The 15,598-nt window shown below is 49.5% G+C and overlaps 1 protein-coding gene across 8 annotated transcripts in view; it reads right to left on the reverse strand.

Moving 5' to 3' along the window:
- Window positions 1-15,598, reverse strand: part of CPNE5 (copine 5) — a 100,930-nt gene that overhangs the window by 61,300 nt on the left and 24,032 nt on the right. For 2 of the 8 annotated variants that reach the window (XM_078369074.1, XM_078369072.1), the window contains exon 1: window positions 8,430-8,524. The exons of 4 other annotated variants lie outside the window; for them this stretch is intronic. The gene's annotated coding sequence lies outside the window, so the exon portion shown is untranslated. Of the gene's footprint in view, window positions 1-8,342; window positions 8,525-15,598 lie in introns of those variants that run through there. 2 more of the 8 variants (XM_078369073.1, XM_078369071.1) reach the window with 1 other exon arrangement.

Consider the following 15,598-nt stretch of genomic DNA (forward strand, 5'->3'; position numbering starts at 1 on the left):
ACCAGCTGCCCTGTTGTGAGCTGCCTGATGAAGAGGGTGGCAAGGAAAGGAGGGCTAACACCGGTGATGAGCAGTGGCTGTCAGTCCACCCATCCATAAGAATTAAATCCCTCTCATGACCACTGGGTGAGTTTGCAAGCAAATCTTGCCCAGTAAAACGCTGAGATGATTGAAAAGCCAGACAACACCCTCATTGTGACCTTGTGAGAGACCCTAAGCCAGAGGACCCAGCAAAGCTGCGCTCAGATTCCTGCCTGCTGTTTAAACTACTAAGCCCTGGGCTTATTTGTTCCTCAGCAGTAGCTAACTCATTCAGAGACTTAATTGTCTTGGTTTCCCTTACAGCTGATAGTCTAGAGTTCTGTACATAATAGGCACTTAAAAACTGAATAGCAGTCAACTTCGAAAACGACTTTAGGCCAAGTCACTCCCCATCTTTGGGCATCAGAATCACCTAGAAGACTTGGTCTACAGTCTTCTGTAGAATACAGATTGTGGAGGGCTTCACTCCAGAGGCTCTGACTCAGTTGGTCTAGAGTGGAGCCTGTGACTCTGCATTTTAAAAGTCCTTAGGTGATGCTGATGCTGTGGGTCTGGGGACTCCACTTTGAGAAGCACTGGACTGGGTGGTGGTCCACTGGAATCCAAGTTCCTCAGAGGCTCCATAGGCCATAGAGGAGGGCAGAGTGGGCGTGATTCCAGGCCAACCATCCCACCAAGCAGCTCTCTTTTATAGCTGCTCCATACAGTAGACATGTAGAGCAAAATTTTTGTTTCAGAAAGGGGCGAGGGGCTGAGAGGCGAAGTTTAAAACCACTGCATTTACAATAGACTATCATTCAGCCTGAAGGAAGGAAATCCAGTCATGTGCTACAACATGGATGAAACTTGAGGACATTATGTTAAGTGAAATGAGCCAGTCTCAGTAAGACAGATCATGTATGAGTCCACTTATGGGAGGTAGCTAAAGTGGACAAATTCATTGACGCAGAAAGTAGATTGGCAGTGCCCAGGGGCAGGGTGAAGGGGCTTAGGGGAATTGTTTAATGGGTATAGGGTTTCAGTTTTGCAAGATGAAAACGTTCTAGAGACCTGTTTCACAACAATACAAATACATTTGTAACTCTACTGAACTGTGTACACTTAAAAATGGTTACAATGCAGCCAGGTGCGGTGGCTCACGTCTGTAATCCCAGCACTTTGGGAGGCTGAGGCAGGGGGATAGTGAGGTCAGGAGATCGAGACCATCCGGGCCAACATGGTGAACCCCTGTCTCTACTAAAAATACAAGAATTAGCTTGGTGTGGTTGTGCACGCCTGTAATCCCAGCTACTCAGGATGCTGAGGCTAGAATCACTTGAACCTGGGAAGCAGAGGTGACAGTAAACCAAGATTGTGCCACCGCACTCCAGTCTGGCGGCAGAATGAGACTCTGTCTCTAAATACATAAATAAACAAATAGTTATGATGTAAAATTTTATGCTATGTGCTTTTTGCCCACAATTAAAAAACAAAAAACGGCTAGGTACGGTGGCTCACGCTTGTAATCTCAGCACTTTGGGAGGCTGAGGTGGGCAGATCGCATGAGGTCAGGAGTTCCAGACCAGCCTGGCCAACATGGCGAAACCCCATCACTACTAAAAATACAAAAATAAAAGCCAGGCGTGGTGGTGGGCGCCTCTAATCCCAGCTACTTGGGAGGTTGAGGCAGTAGAACTGCTTGAATCTGGGAGGCAGAGGTTGAAGGGAGCCAAGATTACACACTGCACTCCAGCCTAGGCGACAAGAGCAAGACTCTGTCTCAAAAAAGGAAAAAAAATTAGCTAGTCATGGTAGCATGCACCTGGGGTCAGAAGGCTGAGGTGGGGGGATCACTGAGCCCAGGAGGGTGACGCTGCAGTGAGTTATGATCACACTACTGCAGTCCAGCCTGGGCAATAGAGACCCTGTCTCTAAAACCAAAAACAAACAAAAGAACAAAAAACCCACCAGACTGTGTGCTCCATGAGGGCAGGGGCTCTGTTACTTACAATATTTACCAGAGACTCAAAGTTAGTAAGACAGCCACGTGCAAAGCAAAATATTTCAAATGGACTGTCAATCCTTCTTAATAATCCTGAGTGTCAGAGTGTCAATCTTCCTTGATGGGGCTCTGCAGTCCAGGAAAATGCCAGCACATGGGCCCCTCACATGTGTGGTAGGCAAGGCCTTGGGTTACCTGGGGCTTACCCTGAGTGTCCCTCCTATCCTGAATTAAGTTAGAAACTTCCAGAGGGGCTGGTCGCGGGGGTTCACACCTATAATCCCAGCACTTTGGGAGGCTGAGGCGGCAGAGTAAAGTCAGGAGTTTGAGACCACCCTGGCCAACATGGTGAAACACCATCTCTACTAAAAAAATACAAAAAATGAGCTGGGCGTGATGGCACACACCTACAGTCCCAGATATTCAGGAGGCTAAGGCAGGAGAATCGCTTAAACCCAGGAGGTGGAGTTTGCAGCGAGCTGAGATGACACCACCGCACTCCAGCCTGGGCGGCAGAGAAAGACTCCGACTCACTGGAGAGTTTGTGCATTCTCCTCTCCTGCTCGAATTCTTAATTCGAGCAGGAGAGGAATCATCTGAGGAGCACTAGATTTGGCATCTTCTTGTCCGTCACTCCCTTGGCGAGTCAGTCTCATGCTCCAATCAATCTCATCTGCTAAATCTCTTCCTCTGCTGTGGCCTCGGTCCGGCCTCATCACTTTCTCACCTCCACTACCATGGCAGCCTCCGAATGGGCCCCCACATGCACCAATTCCCAATGCTTGGAGCCTCAGCTCCCTGGACATCCTGTTCTCCAACCCCTCGCTCCTCCTGTGTGTGCCTGTAGTCCTCCTGCACTTACTACGAGGCCTGAGCATGATCTACGGAGTCTCCTTCTACCCCTCTAGCCTGTGAGCTTCTCGAGCAGCAGAAGAATCCAAGCTCTCCACATCTTTGCAGCCCAGGACTTAACACAGTGTTTAATACACAGTCGCAGGCTTAGATCATCACAGCTACTGTTTATCGAACACACACAATGCACCAGGAGCGGTTTTAAATATTTTGTGTCGTATGGATACTGACCAACTTTGCATCCATGTGTAAATTCATTTTAGCATTCCTGATCGCCTATATGTGTGTGTTGTTTGAATTATTTGGACTGGTTGCAACATCTTACTGGTTTCCTCGTTAATTAGCAAGATTTGATAATAAATATTTGTCGTGCCAATGTTATACTTGTATGGCAGTCATGATTTTACCGTTTTAAAAAATATACACTTGAACAGGTGCCTTTTAAAAATACCCATGCTCAAGCCACACCACAGACCAATTAAATCCAAATCTCAGTGGGTGGGGCCTGAACAACTGTGCTTTTTGAAAGTTCCCTCGGTGATTGAATGTGCAGATGGAGTTGAGAACCACTAATGAATGAGACTACAGCAGGAGGAAGGAAGAAAACTAACATTTACTGAGCCCCTACTGAATGCTCAGTAGGTTAAGTGGATCATTAAGTTATCTCATTCAATTCTCACAAAAATCCTGCGAGTTATTACCCATTGTACAAATGAAGAAACTGAGAATCAGAGAGATTAAGTAACTTGCCCAAGATCGCACAGCAAGGCAGAGCTGGGACCTAAACCCAGGTATATCTAATTCCAAAGCCCATTATATTTGTACTGCATCTAAGTGCGAGGAGTCATCAAGCATTATGAAAATAAATAAAGATGAAGTTTACTTCACAGGCGTTTATACCAGTCCCAGTATGCGTCAAGCAACAGAGAGGACATCAAATTGAATGAGACTGGGTTCCCGTCCCGCCCCCTAAATTCAATAACAATTTTACAACGCATAACCTGTATTCTGAAAGAGTTCCTGCATTCTCCTCTCCTGCTCGAATTCTTCATTCATACCTCCTGCCTTCAGACAAAAGGAACATGTCTCTTAATGGCTTTCCTGCCAAATATTCCAGGTAAACACCCAGGTTTGAGAAAAATTCTCCCTTATGGAAGGGACTTCCCTCCTTCCTCTCAATACACTGCCCTCCTCCTTCAACAACCTCCAAGCATCCGTCTTGCAAGATTTTAGATAAACCCCAGCCCAGGAGCAGGCATTCTTTCTACAGCTTCCCTCCCCACCCCACCCCCCACCCCCAGCATAGGCTCCAAGGAAAACACCCATTAAGGGAAATGACAAGGCTGCTTTTAAAATGGCACTTGAAGCTTCAATAGAGGGGAATACCCTAGAGATTTATTCTGCCTAAGAAGAAAATGGAGTTCCCCTGGAAACAAGACATGGAGGGGAACTCCAAGCCCACCCCCAATATCTCCTAGATCAGGAAAGGAGGCACACGGACAGTGACAGATTACTAAGACTCTGGTAGTTAAGACATGCAGATCACAAACAACCGCAAAATGCACAATCTGGGGACTTACTGAAGATATTTTATGGCCTTCATTACTTGAAGGAATAACAAAGGGGGGAAAATCCTAAAACTTGGGTTTTAAAGTCTGAGACGCCACCAGGTCCTGTCAGGCCCAATTTACACCCCATTAATGATGGCAGGAACACAACTGAAGAGACGTTGGGGAAAAAAATCAATTTGGCTGCTGTATTTCATTCTACATAGACTTAAGAGAGTTTTCAAGCCAGACGGGACTTGGAGAGATGAGATATTAGCACCGGAGCACTGGGAACCACAGGAAGGCATGCAATCTAACTGCTGTGTAGCAAATCCTGCTTAGGGAAGGAGCAGCGGGGGTTAACCCCTCACCACCCGTAATGTGGAGTGCAGCCGGCCCTGTTCATTCTGCCAGCTCCTGGGGTGTGCCTGTCCATGCTTCCAAGCCATTCTGAGCCCATCTGTCCACACTTTGGCCTCTGAGGATGCTGGGAGTGGGGGATCCTCACACTGTTCACAGCCTGGGGCATGGACCACCAAACACTGGTAAGCACAGGAATTATGACGAACAAAGGCTGAAGGATGCCCAGAAATCTGCATGCAGGACGGGGTGCACAGAGCCCTAGAGAATTGTTAGGAAAGGTGGGCAAGTGTACACTGGGGTGGCTGGGGGATGGAAATTGGGCAGGAGGCAGAGTGACAGGGGAGGTGACAGGGGACCTCCCTGACCCCCGGGGCTAAGATGGCCTCCTACTGAGCAGAAGGAAAGAAAAAGTACAAATGAGAAGGAAACCTGGAAATGAGGGAATATGCCTTCTGAAAGGCTCTCTCCCTGGCAACAAAACCCAGTGAAAAAAGCTTCTGACATGCCCCAAAAGATGCTCCCAAGGGCTGCTAAAACCTCCATGACTAAGCTCCATGAATATCAATTAAGCAGCATTAATTACATACCATCAGTTCCAGGGAGACCCTCTAAGTGGGGGCAGATTTGAAACTTCTTTGGGGACTAAATTAGGTGACTCCCTGGGGCTCCCCTACACAGGAGAGCTGGGATGTATGGGGCAGGTGGGCAGCAGTGTTGCCAAACTGCCCTCAGAGGGACGGAAGCCCAGAGCAGGGCTGAGGCTGCGAACCCAGTTTGGGCAAGCAAGGTCTTCCTGCCCCACATCCAACAATGAGGCCAGGAGGGGCCAGCCTCTGTTAAGACATGGGCCTCCCAGCCTGGAAGGGGCTCTCGGGGTTGGCGGTTGGGCCTGGGCTGATTTGGAGCCTGGGGAGTCTCCTGCTGCCTGCTGCCCACCCCAGCTCCAATCTTCATCCTACGGGTGATGCTTCCCTTTGAACAGCATCACTATTGTCTCCTCACCCCGGGGCTTCCAGTGGGGTTTGGCCGGTGGGAGATACTGGCAGATGGGAGTTGGGAAGAGACAAAGGTTGGGGTATTTCTTCCCACTCCTGCCCAGCCTCAGCACCGTGGTTCCGGGAGGGGCTGCTTCCCTCCAGGACCACAGCCCTCACCAGGCAGGCCCTCCATCTCCCACTCAGAGAACAGCACTGCCTCCTCCACCGCCCTGGCCAGCCCGGGTGGTATCAGCTCCCTGCTGTTGCAAGTTCCCAGGTGGTGCTTTATTCCTTTCGGATTTCCCCAAGCTCATCCACATCTTTGAGAGAAATCCCTCCATTAAAATCTCTCCAGTTAAACCCTCTGAGTTTCACTTTCCTGCTGGGACCCTCACTGGATACAATTTATTTCTCAAAAACATATTCACACACATACAATTTCCAACTCAACTGAACATAAACCAAGACAGCCCCTGCCCCCACCCTATTCTGCTCAGACTCCACTGTGTGATATTCATGCCAGCAAGAAAGTGCATGACTCCTGATCACACAGCCAAGATACCAATGTCCTGTGCCAGCTCTTTGGGATGAGGGGTCTCAGCATTGCTGTCCCACTGACGAGCCTCAATGGGGGCTCTCAAGGGCTTTGGCCCCCCCACCTCAGCCTCCTCCACATTGTAGAAAGTGGCCATCCTGGCCGCATCCACAAAGGTGGAGTAAGGGGCCGTGGAAGAAAAATTCCTAAATTAGAGTCAGGGTTTGAGGCTCCTAACCTGGGCTTTATGCGAGTTTGTGACATCCTGAAATTGAATGCAAATGTCTGTACATGTCTGCATTTTCTGGGGAGAACAGCCAAGGTTTATATCAGTTTCTCAAAGAGAAGCATGTCTTCAAAAAGCTTTAAGAATCTCTGGTCCTTGGCTGGGCACTGTGGCTGATGCCTGTAATCCCAGCACTTTGGGAGGCTGAGGTGGGCAGATCACAAGGTCAGGAGATTGAGACTATTTTGGCCAACATGGTGAAACCGCATCTCTAATAAAAATACAAAAAAAAAAAAATTAGCCAGGCATGGTGGCGCATTCCTGTAGTCCCAGTTACTTAGGAGGCTGAGGCAGGAGAATCGTTGAACCTGGGAGGCAGAAATTGCAGTGAGCTGAGATGGTGCCACTGCACTCCAGCCTGGAGACAGAGCGAGACTTCCTCTCAGAAAAAAAAAAAAAAAAAATTACTGGTACTAGCTTTGAAGACAGATCTTAGGGTTTCTCATATAAAGCAGTAAAGTGAAGTGGTTAATAGTGCAGAGTCAGGCTTCTGGGTTCACATTTTGGCTCTGCTACTCCCTGGTTATGTGATCTTGGGCAAACAAATGCCTTTACCTCCCCATGCCTCAGTTGCCTCTTCTGTAAAATGAGAATGGCAATTTATCTACATGTTATGGGATTGTTGGAGGCCTAAATGATTTGAGTTACATAATATACTTAGAAGAGAGCCTGGGACATGAAACATGCTCTTTACATGAGCGATACCACCCTCTGGTTCTTTCTACATCCCTAATTCTGGTCCAGCCACCCAGGAAATGTGTTCATCTCCCAAGCCCTGAATCTCAGCTTTATCTCTAAGATGCTCCCAGTCCTGCCACTAACATTTCCCATTCAGCTCCCACTCTTCCCTGCTCACCTTCCACACCTGAGAGGGTTTCTGTCCTTCATCTAAGGGAGTCTCCTGAAAGCCCCAGCTCTCTGTGGTTCCTCTCTAGATATCTTCTGCATGTGGGGTGAGATTGGAGGCAAATGCGGGGCTGGCCCTTTGCTTGAACAAACCAACTTCTCCATCAAGATCCAGGTCTTACCCTCCCAAAAGGCCCCCCGGCAACACCAGGGTCCTTAGTACCCCAGGCCTCCGTAGAAAGAAGACAGCAGAAAACCTAAGATTTTCTCAGAGACCTGGGGCCTAGAGAAGAAACTCACCGTGGCCACCAGCAGGGAAGGAAATGGAAGGCAGGAGGAGCCTGTGGACAGGGGAGCCACATGGTGAGAGTAAGGAAGAGATGTCCGCCTGCTCAGCTCTGCTCACCGACTAGGATGTGCAGAAAGGCAGCCCAGGAAGAGGTGCTCTCTCTGTTGCTTCCAGATTTCTGAAATCTTAGACCCTTCTTCCTCCTCGTCACGCACCAGCTGGGAGGCAGCAACAACAGACAGCACAGGGACATCTCCCAGCACCTGGGTCAGCTCCCCACAAATGCCCATGGCTGCAGGACACTGGGGCCCAGGGCCAGGGTGGGCCCATCTGCCTGAGACACCCCCTGAGAGGATGCACCTCCCTGTTGCTAAAACAGTAAATCATTCCTTCCTCCAGGGGGAAGATGGAAGGGACATGCAGGAAGCATTGCAGGCAGGGTTTGCTGCAGAGTGGTCTCCAATACTGATAGTAACCCTCACGGAGCCCTACTGCATGCCAGGCACGAAATGTTATCCATATAGTCATTCATTTAAGCTTCGCAACAAGCTTCTGCGGCGGAACTGTTATTACCCCCACTTTACAGTTAATTAAGATAAGCCTCAGAGAGATTGAGAGACTTGCCCAAGGTCACACAGCTAGCAGGTGATAGGAACAGGATTCAAACCCAGGCAGGCTGGCTTCAAATCAATAAGAAGTTGATATAGTTACTAATCAGTAGGAGGCCAGGACTAGGTCTGACCCAGTCTTCATTCCTGTAGTTTCTCTACTCCCCAGCGCAGTCACTGAACTTCCAGCCTCACTGTGCCTGCTCCTTTGTGAACACCTCCCGTGGGTCTGGGTGGACACACACATTATTAGGTCAGAAAGTGAGTGTCCCTGACCGAACACCCTGCCCAGTCTCTATCCCTCTGCCTGCAGCCCTTACACACACACACAGAGGAGAGAGAGGGAGGGAAGGTGAGAGAGAGAGAGAGAAGAAGAGAGAGAGTCCTTGACCCTCCTGTGATTTCCTTTAAAATGTTGATCAGCAAGCAATTGGGCCAGCACTTTGGGAGGCAGGAGGATCGCTTGAACGTAGGAGTTCAAGATCAACCTGAGCAACATAGTGAGACCCCATCTCTACAAAAAACAAGAAAATTAGCCAAGCGTGGAAGCACACATCTGTAGTCCCAGCTAATTGGGAGGCTGAGGCAGAAGGGTCGACCGAACTCAGGAGATTGAGGCTGCAGTGAGCCGTGATCGCACCACTGTACTCCAGCCTGGGCGACAGAGCCAGACCCTGTCACAAAAACAAACAACATTCACAACAAAAACCCAAAACGACAACCAAAAAACCTCACACTGACCTAGGATCTGATTTTAGAGCTGGAAGGAACCAATCTTCTCCATTAACCAATGAGAAAACAAAGGCAGAGAAGGTGGGAGGGGAGCTGTTCTGACCACGGTCGCACAGCCAATTAGGAAACAGATGCTGACGGTACCCGAGTCAGGTGGGGCTCCCAGCGCGGAGTGGAGCCCTGGTCCACCCAGAAGCCTGTGGACGACCCTACTCAGGTTTCTTTCTTCCACCGGATCCTCCTCCTTCTTCCGCTCGGCATCCTGGCTTCTCATCTTCAAAACACTTCCGCATATCCACGATCTCATTTAACCCTTCCAATGACCCCGTGGTGATGAAATTATGATCACCCCCACTTTACCTACGAAGCCACGGAGCTGTTGGAGGCCAGAGGAGCTCTCCCAGAGGCAACCCCTGTTGGGCGAGGAAGGGCCGGGACTCCCAGGAGTGAAGAAGGCAGAGCATCCCTCGCGCTCACCACGGGCCCTACCTCAGACATGAGTGGGCGGCTCTCTGCAAGCCTGAACAATCTTCACGGCCCTGGATTTAGGCAGCTCTTGCCTTTTTACAAATTATAGCTGGATGGAGCTTTGGAGCGGTCCCCCAGTTGCAACGCCCCAAGGGCTGTGCAGTGGGACTGGAGTCTGGAGCTGACAGACTGCTCTCGACCTCACAAGCTGCTCACCTTCCCCAGCCGTAGCTCCCCCTGTGCTTTTCATATTTGACTGATGGCTCCTTAAGTGGGGATTCTAAAAGCCTCGCTGCAGAGCCCAGCCCTGACCCCTCATGACTCATGTTCACCAGTGTCATGCATTAAAATTAGAGGCCAGAAAGCTACCTGACTCACATAGAAATGGAAAGGGGGAATGTGCTTTCCAAGGCTGGCCCTGGGAACAGGAGCCAGGTGGGCGCCAAGTGGCTGAGAAGAGCAGCCTGAGATCTCAGCACAGGAAAGGAGGGCCTGGGGAGCCGGAGGGGAACGGAGGTTCTGGCTGTACCAGGCCTGCCACCATCTTGGGTCTGGAAAGTTCTCTCTGGTTCTGTCACTGAAGAAGTCTAGAATTCTGTGGCCACCCCTCCTTGTTGCGGTGAGAAAAACCAGGTCCAGAGAGAGAGATGGGGCTTGCCTAAAATCACAGGAGTGAGCCAGGACCTTGGTACCTTTTGTTTCTTTGGCCTGGTGACCTCCTAAATGGCTGCCTGTTTTGTTAAATCTTCCAGCTGAGGCAGGGCAGAGGGGGAGATGGGGGCCTGAGTTAGGGGAGCCCAGGCTCAGAATGCCTCCCTGTTCTCAGGCCTAGACGGAGAAGCCTCCCTATCAAGCCCAGAGACCAGCGCAGGCTGTGAAACTTTACCAAACTTATAATGAAAGACTTCCTGCCAGAAAGTTTAGTTCCTAATTAGTCATTGTTCCAGATAATCTGTTAAATCATCCCAGCTCCTGGGGGAATGGCCTTTATAGATGAGCCCTGGATGCCAAGCTGCCAGCAAAACACTCTCCACCACCTGCTCCCCACTCCCAGCCTCCCAGTCTGGCTGCAGAGGGTGGGGGACCTGAGCAGGCCCCACCCTAAAGGAAGCTAAGCATCATCAAGGGGGCCTGGGACCACTTGTCCCCCAGCCCACCCCAAAACATCGACAGCTCCTGCCAAATGGCATCACGATGTCTGAGATGACACTGTCAATGGTTCCTTCCTCCAAATAAAGCATGAGTTTCTCACTTAGGGCTTCTCATAAGAAGAGCCATTATTGAGCTTTTTCTGCAGGCCAGGCACTTTGCTTGAAAGCTCATTTACTCCTCACAGCAGGCTTGTGAGCCTAAGCGCTCACCCAAGATTCCCCAACTGGGCAGGTGGCGGGCCCATTTTTAAACTTGACTTTGGAGTGCACACTTTCAACAGCTCAGCCACAACCGTAAAGTGCACCTGGACACTAACACTGAAAAGCAAATAGATCCAGCAGCCACCAGGGGACTTGGGTTTACTAGAAAAGCCAACTCCTTTCTTCAAATGAAATCTCGGGCTTGTGTCTAATGTATTACACAGAAATAACTGTAATACATAGAACACCTCTGCTTGAAGAGGAAAGGGAAGCAGGGGCTACACACGCATTCACGGTTGGTCCTTGAGCTACCACCCTCAAATCCTGGGGATAGAAAGGCACACTTTGGGCTGGGCATGGTGGCTCATGTCTGTAATCCCAGCACTTTGGAAGGCTGAGGTGGGCAGATCATCTGAGCTCAGGAGTTTGAGACCATCCTGGCCAACAAGGTGAAACCCCATCTCTACTAAAAATACAAAAATTAGCTGGGGATGCACCTGTAATCCCAGCTACTTAGGAGGCTGAGGCAAAAAAATTGCTTGAACCTGGGAGGTGGAGATTGCAGTGAGCCCAGATTGTGGTACTGTACTCCAGCCTGGGCAACAGAGGAAGACTCCGTCTCAAAAACAAACAAGGTCACTTTGAAAGTCAGTGGCCTAGGCAAGAGGAGAAGACCAGGGACCCGGACTCAGAAAAACACATTCACGTTCTGGCTCTGCCACTTTCTAGCTGAGTTGCTGGGCAAAGCCAGGATCCCTCTGACCTCTGCTTCCTCATCTGGGTGTGGTGAGGGCCAAGGGAGATAATGGGGTGCTGCTGACGTAGAGACTGTACAGGGTAGGCATGTCAGTCACGCTCTTATTTAAGGAGGGGCAGGAAAGGGGATAGAGCCTCTTCACAGCTTGCCTGATGGTACTGTGTAATAATAAAAAGAATATTTACAAGTTCTGAGCACAGGCAGACACTGCTGAGTGATTCTGCCATGTGGTCCCTACCACAGTCCACTAAGCAGACATTGGGATCCCATTTTACTCATGAAAGAAACCAAGGCTCAGAGAGGTTAAGGAAAGTGGCCGTCAGGACTCGAAGGGACATCCCTGATAGCACCTCACTTGCCAAAGCAGGTTGACTGTGAGTAGGTGCCTATAGACCCATCTGGTCCCCAAAGTAAAGCTATGGTCCAGAGCTGCCTACCCCTGATCACAGGGAGTCAGAGCCCTGGAAATTCAGCTGCATGACACGAGCAAAGGCCACTAAAGGCTTTCCAAGTGACCTAAGGCTCAGGAGGGACCTCTCTTTGCAGAGACAGACTCTTCTCAGCAAAAAGAGAGAGTCCAGAAAGCCAACCCCAAGCTTGCCTTTCAGTCTACCTCTTAGAGAGGCCTGCTTTCCGCTTTGTGCTTTAGCGATATGAAGGGTCCACTCATTCCTTTATATCTTTAGGTAACTGTCTATGTGGAATGACCAAGGCCAGGTCACCAGGGATCCTAGATTGAACCTGGCAGGCAGAGGTTGTTTGATTTCAGATTTAAACTCTTGGCATTGAACCGACTGGATCCCCAGTGTCCTTGCTCACCACAGTCTCATTTCAAAACTCCCACAAGGCTGCAAATTCTCTTCCTGTTTCTGCCCTTTCCCCTGCAGTCCACTCTGCACATGGTGGCCAGGGCTGTTTTTCTGAAACATAAATCAGGCTGCATCATTCCCCTGTTCAAATAGTCCTGGCACAGTGGCTCACACCTGTAATCCCAGCACTTTGGGAGGCCAAGGCATGAGGATCACTTGAGGTCAGGAGTTTGAGACCAGCCTGGCCAACATGGTAAAACCCTGCCTCTACTAAAAACACAAAAATTAGCTGGGCGTGGTGGCACGCCTGTAGTCCCAGCTGCTTGGGAGACTGACGCAGGAGAACTGCTTGAACCTAGGAGGCAGAAGTTGCAGTGAGCCGAGACTAAGCCACTGCACTTCAGCCTGGGTGACAGCAAGACGCCATCTCAAACAAAACAAAGTAAGACCTTCATATAGCTTTGCATCACACTTAGATCAGTATCGACTTCTTTATATGGCCTCTGAAGCCCTAAGGGATTGAACCTGATGACTTCTGTGTCCATATTGCCCACTGTCTTCATTGTTCACACCACTCAACCTACACTAGCCTTCTTTTTGTCCTTGAAATGCAGTGAGCTTGTTCCCACCTCAGGGCCTTTGCACCTGTTGTTCCCTCTACCTGGAACACCATGCCCCCCAGAATGATGCATGGCACCACTCAGGACTCAGCTCCAGTACAACCAAGATTGGCTTAGTTCACAGCATCTCCAAAGGTGGCCCTTCCCACTGTGATGGAGCGCCCGGACCAATGGTAGATTGCAATTAATATTTCTGGGCATTTTCACAAGCATTACCTTAGTTAGTCCACCCACGAAAGTCTCTTAGCCCCATGTTATAGATTAGTAAGCTGAGACCCAAGAGGATACATAACTTACTTAGGTCACACAGTTAGTAAATATCAGAGCTGGTATGAAAACCCAGGGTTTTGGACATCAAGTTCAGGCCTTATCTGACAATGCATTTGACTGTTATTCATGATGTCTTTAGGGACCAGATGGGAAAATACAGAGCATAGGTGGCTGAATGGCCTACCCCAAAGGTCAGTTAAAAAACTGAGGTCCATCTGGGAAAACATCTCTAGTGGAGGAACGCAGCACTCCATCCCATTCAACTCCTTGTCACCTGTGTGGATGAGGACTGCAGTTGACCCAGGACCAGGAGGCATAACCAATATGCTGAATGTACAATCATAATTCAACATGATCTCCATACACTGTAACAACAGCCTGAATCCAACGAATGATGAGTGAGGGCGATAAATGTGAAATCACAGATTTAGGTTCAAAAACTCTGCCAAGACCGAGGTAGGGAACTTGGCACTGCTCTTTGGACAGTAGCTCATGGAGAAAGACACAGAAGTCCCCAAATTCAATATGAATTAAGTCACAACACCTGCCAAAAGATCAGTAGGATACTAGAGAGTGTCGCTAGATGTGTAATCCTCAGAAGCAGACACAGAATGCAGAGGCTGGTAGGGAGAAACGTGATGATCTAGTGCGAGCCCCTGTGTGGAGGGAGCCAGCCCGTGATGCTCTGGGTTGCAGAAGGGGATGGTGCGGATACGTGCTGTCCCGGAGGAGGTGCTCGGGTTGGTAAAGAGACAGGAAACAGTGATGTAAAAAGCCTCAGTTTCCTCCTCTGTCAAATGCAGCCAATAGTAACAATACCTCCTTCATCGGATTATTGTGAGGATTAATTAAGTTAGTACATGTAAAGTTCTTAAAAAAGCATCTATGGCTGGGCGTGGTGGCTCACGCTTGTAATCCCAGCACTATGGGAGGCCAAGGCGGGTGGATCACTTGAGGTCAGGAGTTCAAGATCAGCCTGACCAACATGGTGAAATCCTGTCTCTACTAAAAATACAAATTAGTCGGGTACGGTGGTGCATGCCTGAAATCTCAGCAACTTGGGAGGCAAAGTCAGGAGAATCCCTTGAACCCGGGAGGCGAACTTTGCAGTGAGCTAAGATTGTGCCATTGCACTCCAGCCTGGGCTAGACTCAGCCTGGGCTAGCGAGCACTCCGACTCAAAAAAAAAAAGAATAGTGTCTGGCACATTACTGTCAAGTGTTTGCTATTATCATTACTGCTTTTACTATCACCTCCCTGAGCTGAAAGGGAGTTCCTCTGGTTGTACGCAGTGTCTGGTCCCCCTTTGCATCCCCAGCATTCATCCCCCAGCACATAGTAGGTACCCGCTGTGTCCCTCCGAAATTCATGTTGAAATTATTGTCCCACTGTGATGGTATTCAGAGGTGAGGCTTTGGGGAGGTGAGTAGGTCAGGAGGGCAGAGCTTTCATGAATGGGATTAGAGAGTGTTCATCCCTCCTGGCATGTGAGGACACAGCAAGATGGAACTGGCCCTCACTAGACACTGAGTTTGCTGGTGCCTTCACGTTGAACTTCCTGACCTCGAGAACTGTGTGAAATAAATTTCTTTTGGTTAAAAGCCACCCAGTTTATGGTATTTCTGTCATAGCAGCCTGAACAGACTCAGACAGAGCCCAACACATGCTCACGTGTCAAGTTGCCCCGAGGAAGATCATTCAGAATATTTAGAGATGAACCATCAGTCTCAGCTGCTGGTAAAATGTTAAACAGGCTAAGGTTGCTCAAAAAACAGACTGAGCACTTTGGCAGGGACATGTGGCATGGTGGCTGGGGCCACGTGACAGCAGTAGTATGTAGCGATGTCCTGGACACCCTAAGATTCTGAGATTCTCAGCCCTTTCCAAGAGGCCTTCAGCCAAGACAGCTGCCTGGTGAGGGAGGAGACAGGCAGGATCTCCACACCCACTTTTCAAATAGGGAAGCTAGAGGGGTTCCCTATCATGTCCCTCTTCCCAGTGACAGCATTTCTGGGACTCTTCCCACCTGGCCAGCCTGCCTTCCCTAGGACATGCAGAAGGCCTGGCGGGCCTCGAGGCAAACAGTGCTTGATTTTCTAGGCTAAAATTACATCTTGAGTCAATTTTCATGAAATGTGGTGACAGATTTAGGTGCTGGGAAGATGGAGCTTTCTCAGAAGGCATAACAATGACCCAAATGGTTAAAACCAGCTGAAAGCCGGCAGCCAGGGCCACAAGAGCAGATTTCATCCCTCCCTGGATTG

Source organism: Callithrix jacchus, chromosome 4, assembly GCF_049354715.1.
Source record: "Callithrix jacchus isolate 240 chromosome 4, calJac240_pri, whole genome shotgun sequence".
NCBI classification, from domain to species: Eukaryota; Metazoa; Chordata; class Mammalia; order Primates; family Cebidae; genus Callithrix; species Callithrix jacchus.